The sequence below is a fragment of the Crotalus tigris genome, unplaced genomic scaffold (assembly GCF_016545835.1).
Source record: "Crotalus tigris isolate CLP2741 ecotype Arizona unplaced genomic scaffold, ASM1654583v1 scf7180000020497.760770, whole genome shotgun sequence".
NCBI lineage: Eukaryota > Metazoa > Chordata > Lepidosauria > Squamata > Viperidae > Crotalus > Crotalus tigris.
Genome location: NW_024098046.1, coordinates 269,100 through 282,313, shown reverse-complemented (window position 1 = coordinate 282,313; position 13,214 = coordinate 269,100). Strand labels below are relative to the sequence as shown.

General features: G+C 52.5%; 1 protein-coding gene across 1 annotated transcript in view; it reads right to left on the bottom strand.

Moving 5' to 3' along the window:
* The window catches only part of ABR (ABR activator of RhoGEF and GTPase), a 166,536-nt gene extending 154,108 nt beyond the window's left edge, over positions 1–12,428 (bottom strand). The window contains exon 1 of the mRNA XM_039366945.1: positions 12,413–12,428. The gene's annotated coding sequence lies outside the window, so the exon portion shown is untranslated. The remainder of the gene's footprint in view (positions 1–12,412) is intronic.
* Positions 12,429–13,214: the final 786 nt, after the last annotated feature.

Here is a 13,214-nt window from a genome sequence, read left to right as displayed (position 1 = left end):
CTTTAAGAGGGGTGGGCTTGCACTCCCAGAATTCCCCAGCCAGCCTGCTTTAAGAGGGGTGGGCTTCCAGAATCCCCCAGTCAGCATCCTTTAAGAAGGGTGGACTTCCACTCCCAGAATTCTCACTAGGATACTTTAAGTGTAAGATATGTGGACATCCATTCCCATGCTGGCCGGTGAATTCTGGGAGTTGAAGTCCACCCAGTTGAAAATGGACAAGATTGAAAAATCCTAGTCTAGTAAAAAAAATGAGCAACTGGGGGCTTCAGGGCCATTATAAAAAAAATGAAATTATTCTTGGAACAACGCCCCTGGCCTCACTATTGGCAAAAAAATGAGCAACTATTTGATTTTGAGGGAGACGTGATCAAAACACAGCCAACATACTAGCTGGAGGAATTCTGGGTGTTGAAGTCCGCCCATCTTAAAACTCCTGAGGTAGAGAGAGACTGTTTTACTCCACTCTCGTTCAAAATAAAAGTTCTGCTCGTGCACAAAACCAAATTTACCTACTTGATCTGCTTTTGATGGATTGCCTTTAATCTTCGCAACCGCCCCGGGGCTGAGTAATTTCCTATTGAGTCACATTATACATTTCCCTCATGACAATTTCATGAAGCGGCTCTACAGGATACTTTTATGTCACACTCTTAAAATACTACCCTCCAAGAATCTCTGCTTCTTTAAGTTTCCACCAGGCCAGGCCTGGCACTCTCCTTTCCATCGAGATTATTTCAGCGCTAGGGACTAGAAACCTGTCTTCCTCCAAATCAGAACTGAAGCGTTTCATGCACTCTTAATAAGTTTGTCGTGTAAACAAGGGAATCAAGCTATTCTCCAAAGTGCCTGAAGGCAGGACAAGAAGCAACAGATGGAAACTCATCAAGGAGAGAAGCAATCTAGAACAAAGGAGGAATTTCCTGACAGAATAATTAACCAGTGGAACTCCTTGCCTCCAGAAGCGGTGAAGGCTCCAACGCTGGAAGTTTTTAAGAAGAGACTGGACAGCCATTTGTCTGAAATGGTCTAGCCTCTTCTTAAAAGGCCCCACCGATGGAGCACCCACAACTTCTGGTGGCAAGCTGTTCCACTGGTTAATTGCCCTCACTGTCAGGAAGTTCCTCCTTAATTCCAGGTTGCTTCTCTCCTTGATCAGTTTCCAACCATTGTTTCTTGTCCTTCCCTCTGGTGCTCTGGAGAATAACGTGACCCCCTCTTCCTTGTGGCAGCCCCTCGGATACTGGAACGCTGCTATCCTGTCTCCCCTATTTCTTATTTTCTTTAGACTAGCCAAACCCAGATCCCGCAGCCGTTCTTCGTATGTTTTGTGTCTGAAGAAGCTATTGTTTTACAGCTCAGTAAATTGAAAGCACGTGTCCTTTCTAAGAGGACGGGATAGGGACGAGAGGAAAAGGAAAATTAATTAGGCCATCTTTTCCATCTGCTCCCCATTTTTTTTTTTTTTTAGAAGGCCTTAACGCTAATTCTGCAAGGTTGACTATGGGGAGAGAGGACAGTTGCTGCGGGTTTTTTAACCTTTGAATCAGGGGCCTTCCAGCTTGGCCCTTTTAGGACTTGTGGACTTCAACTCCCAGAATTCCTCAGCCAGCCATGCTGGCTGAAGAATTCTGAGAGTTGAAGTCCACAAGTCCTAAAAGGGTCAAGTTGGAAGACCCCTGCTTTGAATAGTCTTGAATGAAGGGGAATTTGATCTCATTCCCCATCTAATCCTTTTCCTTCTCACCCCATCCCAACTCCAGTTTATTTCTGTTGGAGGTTATTGGACAGTTTTAAATTAAAAAGAATCAAAACCAGATTTGTTTTTCCATTTTTCCACCCTCCAGTGACGGCCACAGCGTTACAGTCTACTTAAAACCAGAAACACATGCAGACAGATCTGGGGAATGGATGCTGTTCAATGTGCATTTTCCAAACTGAAATAAAGATGGATTCTTTGATTGTGCCTTTAGTACAGTGTCCCTCAATCTCAGCAATTTTAAACCGGGTAGACTTCCACTCCCATAATTCCCCAACCAGCATGCTTTAAGATGGGGGGACTTCCATTCCCAGAATACCCCAGCCAGCCTGTTTTAAGAGGGGTGGACTTCCACTCCCAGAATTCCCCCAGCCAGCATGCTTTAAGAGGGGTGGACTTCCACTCCCAGAATCCCCCAGCCAGCATGCTTTAAGAGGGGTGGACTTCCACTCCCAGAATTCCCCAGCCAGCCTGCTTTAAGAGGGGTGGACTTCCACTCCCAGAATTCTCACTAGGATGGTTTAAGTCAGTGTTTCTCAACCTTGACAATTTTAAGGCATGTGGACTTCAACTCCCAGAATTCCACAGCCACACTGTGGAGAAACACTGCTTTAAGTCAAGATATGTGGACATCCATTCCCATGCTGGCTAGTAAATTCTGGGAGTTGAAGTCCACCCAGTTGAAAATTGACAAGATTGAAAAATGCTAGTAAAAAGTCTAGTAAAAAATGAGCAACTGGGGGCTTCAGGGCCATTATAAAAAAAAAACAAAATTATTCTTGGAACAACGGCCCTGGCCTCACTATGATCAAGAAAATGAGTAACCGTTCGATTTTGCGGGAGACGTGATCAAAACACAGCGGCCTATTCAACTAGAAGCCAAAAGGGGAAATGGAGTTGCTTCCGAAATACAGCGGGAAGTAAACTTTGCCAAGAAAAGTTTTAGCTGTTGAAAGTGAGAAGGAAAATCGGTCATGTGGAAGCATAAAAGGAGCAGGAGGAGGAGGAGGAGGAGGAAAGATTGTGGGGTCCTGGGTACTCTTTAAGCTTGGTGAATCTCTCGCAGACATTTCATGACCCAACTAGGTAATAGCATCAGTGCTAGAAGGGAGGAGGAGAAGGAAGATGAAGAGATAGAAGAGGAAGGAGGAGGTGGAGGATAGTGGGGTCCTTGGTGCTCTCTGAGCTGGGTGGTTTTCTTGCAGACATTTCATGACCTGACTAGGTAACATCATCAGTGCTAAAATGGAGGGAGGGTTGTGGAGGAGGAAGAGGAGGAGGAGGAGGAGGGGGAGGAGGAGGACTGTGGGGTCCTTGGTGCTCTTTTGAGCTGGGTGGTTTTCTTGTAGACGTTTCATGACCCGACTAGGTAACATCATCAGGGCTAGAAGGGAGGAGGAGGAGGAGGACGGAGGAGGACGGAGGACTGAGGGGTCCTTGATGTTCTCTGAGCTGGGTGGTTTTCTTGCAGACGTTTCATGACCCGACTAGCTAACATCATCAGGGCTGGAAGGGAGGAGGAGGAGGAGGAGGAGGAGGAGGAGGGGGAGCAGGAGGAGGAGGAGGGGGAGGAGGAGGACTGAGGGGTCCCTGGTGTTCTCTGAGCTGGGTGGTTTTCTTGCAGACGTTTCATAACCCGACTAGCTAACATCATCAGTGCCATAAGGGAAGTATATAGATTAAAAATATCTGTTTATATACCAGCAGCTTGCCCCATTAGCCTTATTGGGAATATTCTTGCTGGTTCCTTGATTAAGTGTAATTAAACAGGGACTACATTAAATACCAGTAATGCATTAACATGAGCATTATGAAATGCTAAATTAAATTCCAAAGACTTCTGCTGACCTAGAAGCATAAAACTGAGCCAGAAGCCAGAGGCAGCAGCAAAAAAGGACCAACGCCATCTTGGCAAGTTGCAGCCAAACTTTTCCAAAACAGATCCCAGAAAGAAGAGTTATTTAGTTCCAATTGGTTGGTCAGCTCAGTGTTTCTTGTTATGTCCCGAGCCTTTGCAAACGGCTCGGGCGTTTGCAGGCAGTCCCGGGCAGGTGCAAAGCTGCCCGGGACCAGACAGGCTGTCGCCAGCGCCGTGCGCATGCGCGGGTGCTGGCGCGGGAAAAGTAACCCATTTACCCGGGAGTTGCCTATATAAGAGGCTGCGAGGCGTTTGGGCGAGGCTGAAGCCATCTTCCTGTAAGCTGAACGCTGAATAAATGAAACTGAGAACTCCAGCTGCTTCTCGTGTCTGTTTTCCCGCCACGGACTCAACACTGGCGACGAGGATGGGATGCCTTGCACTACCTGGAAAGGAAGAAGTGTAAGCTTACCCAAGGAGTCCTGAGCGGCGGAAGAGTAACGGCGTCGACTCGGCAGCTACCCGCCAATCCGGTGCGCATTCGGGGGTAGGCTGGCTGATAGACCCGTCTCCTGAAGATCCGAAGATGGCGAAAATCGGAAGGCTTTCGGAATTCGACGTCTCACATCCAGAGCGGTGGGAGTCCTACTTATCCAGAATGGAGAACTACTTCAAGGCAAACCAAGTGAGGGAAGATAGCTTGAAGGCCGCCACCCTGCTTTGCGTTTGCGGCCAAGACGCCTTCGAAATCGCAGAAAATCTGGCAGCACCTGTTCCAGTAGAGTCTGTAAGCTACGCAGACCTGAAGAAGCTGCTGAAAGAGCACTTCCACCCCAAGGTGTCCGTTATCTCATGGCGCCACACCTTCGAGCAGAGGGATCAACGGTCCGGTGAAACAGCCAAGGAATACATCGCGGCGCTACGGAAGGCCGCCAAGCCCTGCGAGTTCAAGGACCTCGAGGAACGACTGAGGGACCGATTCGTGTGCGGGCTAAGGCATCGAGAGCTACAACAGAGACTTTTTTCCAAGGAAGAATTATCCTTCCAAGACGCCTTAAGGGAAGTCACCGCAGAAGAAGCAGCAGGCGGCGCCATCAAAAACATGCGGCCGATCAGAAACAGTGCAGAGGGTGCGTCCGGGCACCAGGAAGACGTCCGACGAAACTCCGAGGAGGATCCGGACGAGGAAGTCGACCGTCTACACCCCGCGAAGGAAGAGAACCAGAAGGGAAGCTCTTCGGCTCCGCTCAAGTGCATCGGCTGTGGAGGTCGCCACAGGAGAACCGACTGCAAGTTCCGCTCCGCTACCTGCCGGGCATGCGGCAAACAAGGGCACATTGCAGCTGTGTGTCTGGGCCGACGAAAGGCACAACCCCCAGAAGAACGCCTGAAGGGTACCAGATTCCCCAGCCAGAATAGGGTAGGTTTTTGCGCTTCGCGAAGAAGCATCTGTAGGACAGGCACACACAAGACCATGAAGAAAAAGCTGTCACTCAACGTGAAGCTACAAGGGGTTCCATTATCTATGGAACTAGACACAGGGTCTGCCCGGTCCATCATTTCATTGCATACATTTAGGAAGATTTGTTCCAGTAGTGGGTCTAAGGCCAAGTTAAGGCCTTCTGATATTGTATGAACAGATTTTCAGAACGCAAGAGTGTGTGTTAAGGGGGAGGCCACCCTTAACGTGCAATACAAGAGTTTTGAAGGTCCACTAGACTTATTAGTAGTAGGGGGTGAACGAACGATTCTCATAGGACTCGATTGGTTTGAGGCCCTGGGGATACACGTCACAGGACTCAACAGCTTACAAACACTCGACCTACAGGAAGTCTGCAAAGAATTTGCAGATGTTTTCAGCCCCCAGCTGGGCACATTCAAAGGACCACCTGTGTCCTTAAAGCTAGACCCCACTGTCACTCCCATTAGGATTAAAGCAAGAAGGGTCCCTTTTGCTTTAAAAAGTAAGATTGACACTGAACTAGACAAACTAATCCAACAGGGAATCCTAGAACCTGTTGATTCCAGCCCGTGGGAGACCCCCATTGTCACGCCTCTAAAGGCAAATGGGGACATTCGCATTTGTGCTGATTACAAATGCACACTCAATAAGGCATTGCAGCAACATGCCTATCCTGTTCCTGTGGTCAGTCACATCCTGGCCTCTCTCAAGGGGGGGCGTGTTTTTGCAAAGCTTGACCTAGCTCAAGCATATCAACAGCTGCCTGTTGATGATGATGCTGCCATAGCTCAGACCATTGTGACCCACAGGGGAGCCTTTAAAGTAAAAAGGCTACAGTTTGGAGTAAATGTCGCTCCTGGGATTTTCCAAAGCGTAATGGAAAACACACTACGAGGTATACCAGGGGTCTGCCCCTACTTTGACGATGTCTTGATTGCAGGAGACTCCACACACATTCTAGCTGAAAGACTTAGGGCTGTCCTGTTAAGATTCAGGGAATCAGGCCTCAAGCTCAGAAAAGACAAATGCAAGATCGGGGTGCCTTCTACTGAATTTCTGGGATTCAAAATTGATGCTGCTGGGATTCATCCTGCTGAATCCAAACTAACTGCTATTTTACAAGCACCCAGGCCAAAGTCTAAGGCCGAACTTCAGGCCTTCCTAGGCCTCCTGAATTTCTACAATTCTTTTCTTCCACATAAAGCTAGTGTAGCTGAGCCTCTTCACAGGCTACTAGACAAACAAGCTGTGTGGCTGTGGTCACAAGCACATGAGGCTTGCTTTAAAGAAGTCAAGGCCTTGCTCACTTCTAACAGTGTTCTTGCACATTTCAACGAGTCTCTTCCTGTGTGCATCGCTTGTGATGCATCCCCCTACGGGGTTGGAGCTGTCCTGAGTCACCTCAGGTCTGATGGAACTCAGGTTCCTATTGCATACTACTCCAGAACACTGTCTTCTGCCGAGCGCAACTACGCTCAGATAGACAGGGAGGCTCTGGCTGTTGTTGCTGGAATTAAAAAATTCCACGATTTTCTATATGGCAGGCATTTCACGGTCTTCACTGACCATAAGCCTCTGCTGGGACTGTTTACCACACGTAAGCAGACTCCCCACATCATTTCCCCTAGAATGCTTAGGTGGTCTATTTTTTTGTCTGCATATGATTTTTCATTACTCCACAAGCCTGGGAAAGAAATGGGCCATGCTGATGGCCTCAGTAGGTTGCCTCTGCCAGTAGTAGAAGCTGACCCCGCGCCAGCTGTCAACATTCTATCAATCCAAGCCTTGCCCGAGCTCCCTCTTAGTGCCAGGGATGTTACCGCTGAAACGGGTACAGATCACACACTTTCACGTGTCCGCTCCTGGGTCCTGTCCGGGTGGCCTGAGCACTGCCCTAGTCCTGAGTTTCAGAGTTTCTGGTCCAAAAGAAACGAACTGTCCCTTTCTCAGGGTTGTCTGCTTTGGGGAAACAGAGTTGTCATTCCCACCTCAATGAGGACTAGGGTCTTAGAATCCCTCCACGAGGGTCATCCTGGCATTGTCCGTATGAAGGCTCTTGCACGAAGCCACTTGTGGTGGCCTGCTTTAGATAAAGATATTGAGGCTAAGGTGCACGCATGCCACCTCTGCCAACGATCTCGCCCAGAGATGCCCCAAGCTCCTGTGCATAGATGGGAGGAAACACAGTCCCCATGGTCTAGGGTGCACATTGACTACGCTGGGCCCTTTCAGGGCCAGTTCTTCTTGGTCCTTGTTGACAGCCATTCAAAATGGCTTGAGGTTGTGCCTGTCTCATCCACCACCACTGCAAAGACTATTCAGGTACTGAGGGGGATTTTTGCTGCACACGGGCTGCCAGATGTCATCGTGTCCGACAACGGCCCTCAATTCACCTCCTCCGAATTCCAAGCTTTCTTACAGGCAAACCTGATTCGTCATGCCACGTCTGCGCCTTTTCACCCGTCCACCAACGGTATGGCGGAACGCATGGTGCGCATCGCAAAGGACGCCTTGAAGAGACTCACCTACGGGGACTGGCATCACAGGTTGGCTGACTTTCTCCTTTCTTATCGCACCACACCGTCCACTTCTACAGGGAGAAGTCCAGCTGAACTTCGTTGGGGGCGCCAACTTACTATTAGACTTGACCGGTTGCATCCGGACAGACTGCCTTCATCTACCTCACATCCTAGGGCACCTAGACAACTACTTGTGGGTGCCCCGGTTTGGGCTCGCAATTACGGGCCTGGTCATACATGGGTCCCCGCTTCTGTGTCCAGGATCACAGGTCCTCTCTCCTACGAGGTTGCCCTGGACAACGGTCGTGTCCTACGTCGGCACATCGACCAACTTCGCTCTAGGCGAGACTTTTCTGCTGAGACTCCTGGGTCTTTTCCAGGGGGGGAGGGGGACCCTTTGGAGCAAAGGGAAGGGCACGAGCTGCTGCCCATCTCCACTGAGGGAGCCACAAACGGCCCATCCCAGGGTTCCGCGAGAGCTCTGAACAAGAATTCCATGAGCTTACCTAACTACCAGGCATCCACGCCTACTCCAGCCAGGGAGTCACCCCGGGGGCATACTCACGTTCCACACACGTCACACAGCACTCCAGTCACGGAGGATACCCGGGGGCATCCCAACAAATCATTCCCCGCAAGAGAGCTGGCACACAATCCCCAAAGTTGGCCTGACCTTACCCCAAATCCTACAGGGGGTCAAACATACACAGAGCTAGTCGAGGAACCAAGTCCCGACTACAACAACCCTAGCACAAATCAGGGAACACCTGAGTTTTGGGAAAGTACAGAAACCCACACGAGCCCGAACACAGAATGGGGTTCAGGGAATGGACAGCCTCCTGACAGGTCTTGGACTGACCTAGGAGGTTCTACAGAGACGCCCAGCAGTGGCTATCACTTCAAGGGGCCGAGGGTCTACAGCTAGGCAGGTCAACCAGGTCACAAAGCAACAGAAGCCCTGGCCTGACGAGCCCGGTGGGCAAGCAAGCAGGCCAGGCATCGGGGCACAGTCCTTGGAAGACACCAGGGCACAATAGAGAGAACAGGCTCACGCCTCCCTCCAGTCAGGGGACTTATGCCAGTAACCCACAGCTAAGAAGGTCACAGAGAGCAAAGAAATCTCCTAAGTACCTAGAAGACTACATAACATTGCTGGCAAGGCAAAGGCCAGTAAACAGTGGGAGCACTGGGGAGCAAAATGTCATATAAAATAAATGTTGTATGTTGGTAGTAGTTTTAGCCCGGGGGAAAGGGGTGTTATGTCCCGAGCCTTTGCAAACGGCTCGGGCGTTTGCAGGCAGTCCCGGGCAGGTGCAAAGCTGCCCGGGACCAGACAGGCTGTCGCCAGCGCCGTGCGCATGCGCGGGTGCTGGCGCGGGAAAAGTAACCCATTTACCCGGGAGTTGCCTATATAAGAGGCCGCGAGGCGTTTGGGCGAGGCTGAAGCCATCTTCCTGTAAGCTGAACGCTGAATAAAAGAAACTGAGAACTCCAGCTGCTTCTCGTGTCTGTTTTCCCGCCAAGGACGCAACATTTCTCCTCTTCAGGAACTTGAAAGCGGGTGGAACTTGAATCCCAGAATTCCCCAGTCAGCAAGAGGACAGTTCTAGGAGGCAGCCATGTTGAGCTTGCAACAGAGAAGACCGTAATAAAAGTCGGCAAATATCTAAAAAAAAGGGATGATTTGCAAGAGAAAGCAAATGGTTCCCTTCTGAAACCACGCAGTATCCCGGGAACTAAAGTGCAATTAAAAGAAAGAAGATTCCAGCTGAGCCGTAGGAGGAATTTCCTGGCCGGGAGGGTTGGTGGGAATTCTGGGAGCTGAAGTCCAGCCATCTTCAAGTTGCCAAGGTTGAGAACCACTGGACTAGATGCTCTTTAAGGTTCCTTCCAGGTCACACTTTGAAAGCTTTGTGGGCATATCGATATATTTTCCATTTGTTGTGATATGTGTTTGCTTTTTATTGTGCGTTTGTGTTGCACATCACTCTGAGTCACGTTGCCCGAGTCAGGCAGCCTTACAAATTTTGAATTGACGGATCAATTCGGAAAGATGGAACAGAATGGAATGGAACAGAATGGAATGGAATAGAATAGAATAGAATTATGGGATGGAATGGAATAGAATAGAATAGAATAGAATAGAATAGAATAGAATAGAATAGAATAGAATAGAATAGAATAGAATAGAATAGACCAGGGCTTTTCAACCAGTGGTACGGGTACCACTTGTGGTCCATTGGCCCCTGGCAGGTGGGACGTGACCATCCTAGAAAAGGGGTAGTGGGGGAAGGGAATGAGCTGAACCAGGGGCAGCACCGCATAAGCCTGAGCCAGAGACGGCTGGAGCTGCAGGACTGTCAGGGCTCAGCGGAAGCGCCAGGATCAGTGCCGCTTTCCAGCTGATTGGCGCTTCTTCGGGGTTGTCAGGGCTCAGCGGAAGTGCCAGGATCAGCGCCAGGATCCAGATGGAGCTCAGCGCTGATCCTGGTGCTTCTGCTGAGCCCAGAAGAAGCGCCGATCAGCTGGAATGTTGCAGCCTCTCCAGGGTCTTGTGATTTACATTCAGATGCTTGGCAACTGATTCATATTTATGACGGTCACAGTGTCCCAGGGTCATGGGAAGGGACCAAAACCTGCTGCAACCACCCAGCAGACGTGGGGGGGGGGAATAAAAACCAAACCCCCCCCACCCCACCCCCGCTGCCAATCCTCAACAGAAATGCTCCCAACAATGAAAACCTCGGACAGGAGGAAGAGCACGGCTGGGCGGGCAGGCATCTTGCTGGGCTGTGGCTTGGGGGGCACTTTTTTCAGTGCCATTGTAACTTCGAACAGTCACTAAGCGAACTGCTGTAAGTCGAGGACTACCTGTACTTCATCTCTTTTTTCCTTTTTGGGGGGGGGGGTCATCAAGTTTTTGACACCTTGCTAGGTGACTGGTGGTCCTTGGATGTTGCCATATCCTAAAAGTGGTACAGTGGGTGAAAAGGTTGAAAAGCCCTGGAATAGAATATAGAATAGAAAATAATTTATAGAATATAGAATAGAACAGAATATGGAATAGAATAGAATAGAATAGAATAGAATAGAATAGAATAGAATAGAATAGAATAGAATAGAAAATGGAATGGAATGGAATGGAATGGAATGGAATGGAATGGAATGGAATAGAATAGAGCCGGAAGGGATCTTGGAGGTCTTCTAGTCCAGCCCCCTGCTCAAGCAGGAGAACCTATGACTGCAAGTTTTCTAATTCTGAAAGGAAAGAGGAGAGACTGGCAAAATTAATCTGGATTAAAGAGGAAGGGAGGGAAGGACATTTTAAAGAGGAAGGGAGGAGGGAGGGAGGGAGGGAGGGAGGGAGGGAGGGAAGGAAGGAAGGAAGGAAGGAAGGAAGGAAGGAAGGAAGGAAGGAAGGAAGGGAAGGAAAGAAGGAAGGAAGGACTGAAGAGAGGGAGTGAGGGAGGGAGGAAAGGAAAGGAAAGGGAAGGAAGGGAGGGAAGGAAGGAAGGAAGGAAGGGAGGGAAGAAAGGAAGGACTGAAGAGAGGGAGGGAGGGAGGGAGGAAAGGAAAGGAAAGGAGGGAGGGAGGGAAGGAAGGAAGGAAGGAAGGAAAGGAAGGAGGGAGGGAAGGAAGGAAGAAAGGAAGGAAGGAAGGGAGGGAGGGAGGAAGGGGATCCTATTCACACACCCAGAAGCCACATTGCAAAGGAGAGCAGGGAAAAGACCAAATTTAAGAGACCAAATTCAACACTGAACTAAATACATCGCAAAGCAACCTTCGGCTGGTGTTTTGCCCCCTTTTCTTCGGACCTATTTCCACACCCTCCCAAAAAACGACCCCCCCCAAAAAAGCCACATCACCCTCCCAAGCCCCCCCCCCGCCACCTCTCCTGACCTCCGGAAAGCGCAAAGCTGGGAGAAACCCCAACCAGGTGAGAAACGGAGGAATCTTCATGGGGGGGGGCATTGCAGGACCCAGTCCCAAGTCCCATCATCCCCTCCCCCATACGGACTCGGGGAGGGGGGTGCGATGCCAGAACCAGCACCCCCATCCAAGAAGAAGACCCAACGGGCCCCCAGACTAGGAAGGGACTGATCGGTCAACTCCAGTCGGTGGGGGGGGGGAACCAAGCTGGGCCGGGAAGGATGGGCCCTGGAGTCCAGCTGCTTAGGAAAGCGCTCCCTCCGTCTCCTCGACCGCTTCCCCACTAACCTCCGCGAGGCGGGGGGGGGGAGAAGGTCCGTCAAGCTCCCTCCGGGGCCTCCCCTGGCAGGAGCAGTCTACCTGCCCAGGTGCGGGCAGAGACTCACCTGGGGGCGCCTCCCCATCCGAGCTGGCGGCGGCGCTGCTGCTGGAAGGGGGGGGCAGGGGAGGGAAAGCCAAACTGGGCCGGGAATGATGGGCCCTGGAGTCCCGCTGCTTAGGAAAGCGCTTCCCTCCGTCTGCCCCCCCCGCGTCCCCGAGCGAAGGGAGGCGGGGGAGAGAGAGAGGTGTGGGGGGGGATGGCCACCAAGCCCCCTCCGGAGCCTCCCCTGGCAGGAGCAGTCTACCTGGCCAGGTGCGGGCGGAGACTCACCTGGTGGCGCCTCCTCCTCCTCCCCCCCCCATCCGAGTTGACGGCGCTGCTGCTGGGGGCGGCGGGTGGGGGTCCCAGGGGAGGGAAAACCAAGCTCGGCCGGGAAGGATGGGCGTTGGAGTCCAGCCGCTCAGTCTGCCCGACCGAAGCTCCCTTAACCCTCCGGGAGGCGGTTAGCCACCAAGCCTCCCCTGGCAGGAGCAGTCTACCTGGCCAGGTGCGGGCAGAGACTCACCTGGTGGTGGTGCCTCCTCCTCCTCCGAGCTGGCGGCGCTGTCGCCGCTGCTGCTGCTGTCTTGGGGGTCGCGGTCGGGGGTCTCCGGGGGTCGCAAGGGGGGCTTCCAACTGCGGGGCGGGGGCGGCGGCGGGGGCCGGGGGGTCTGGCGGGGGCCCGCGCGGGCCAGGGCGGCCTCCAGGTAGCGGGCCTTGAGGCTCTCCTGCCGGAGGGCCACCCGCAGCCCCCGCAGCGCCTCCCGGCAGCGGCCCAGCTCGGCTTCCAGCGCGCCCGCCGAGCCCCGGCGCCGCAGCGGCAGCGCCGGCAACGTCTCCCCGGGGAACTGACGCCGCCACTGCCGCTCGAACTCGGCCGCCTCCGCCGCCTCCTCCTCCGGCTCGTCCGGCTCGTCTGGCGCCCGCATGCTCTGGCCCCGGGAGGGACGCTGCCCGAACTTCCCGGCGCTGCTCCCACTCCGCCCGCTTCCGCACTTCTGGGCGGGGGGGGGGCGGAGCTCACCTGGGAGCCTCCCCTCCCTCTGGCCCGCCCCGGGACGGCGAGGAGAGGATGTGTTGGTGGGGAGGGGGTGTCCCCAAAGGAGAGGGGCTTCCTTGGGGCTTGGAGTCCCAGAATGCCCCAATTGCCGGAAAGCTTTAAGTGGGCGCTGGAAGACGGGGCCGCGCTTGGCTGGGGGGGGATCCTCTCCTTGTCCCCCCCCCCTCTACCTTGCACCCCGTTGTCCTCCCTGTCTCCCCGCCCCATTCCTTGCCCCCCTCCTTCCTTGCAGCCCAGTGCCCTTGTACCCCTCCCGCTCCTCTCCTTG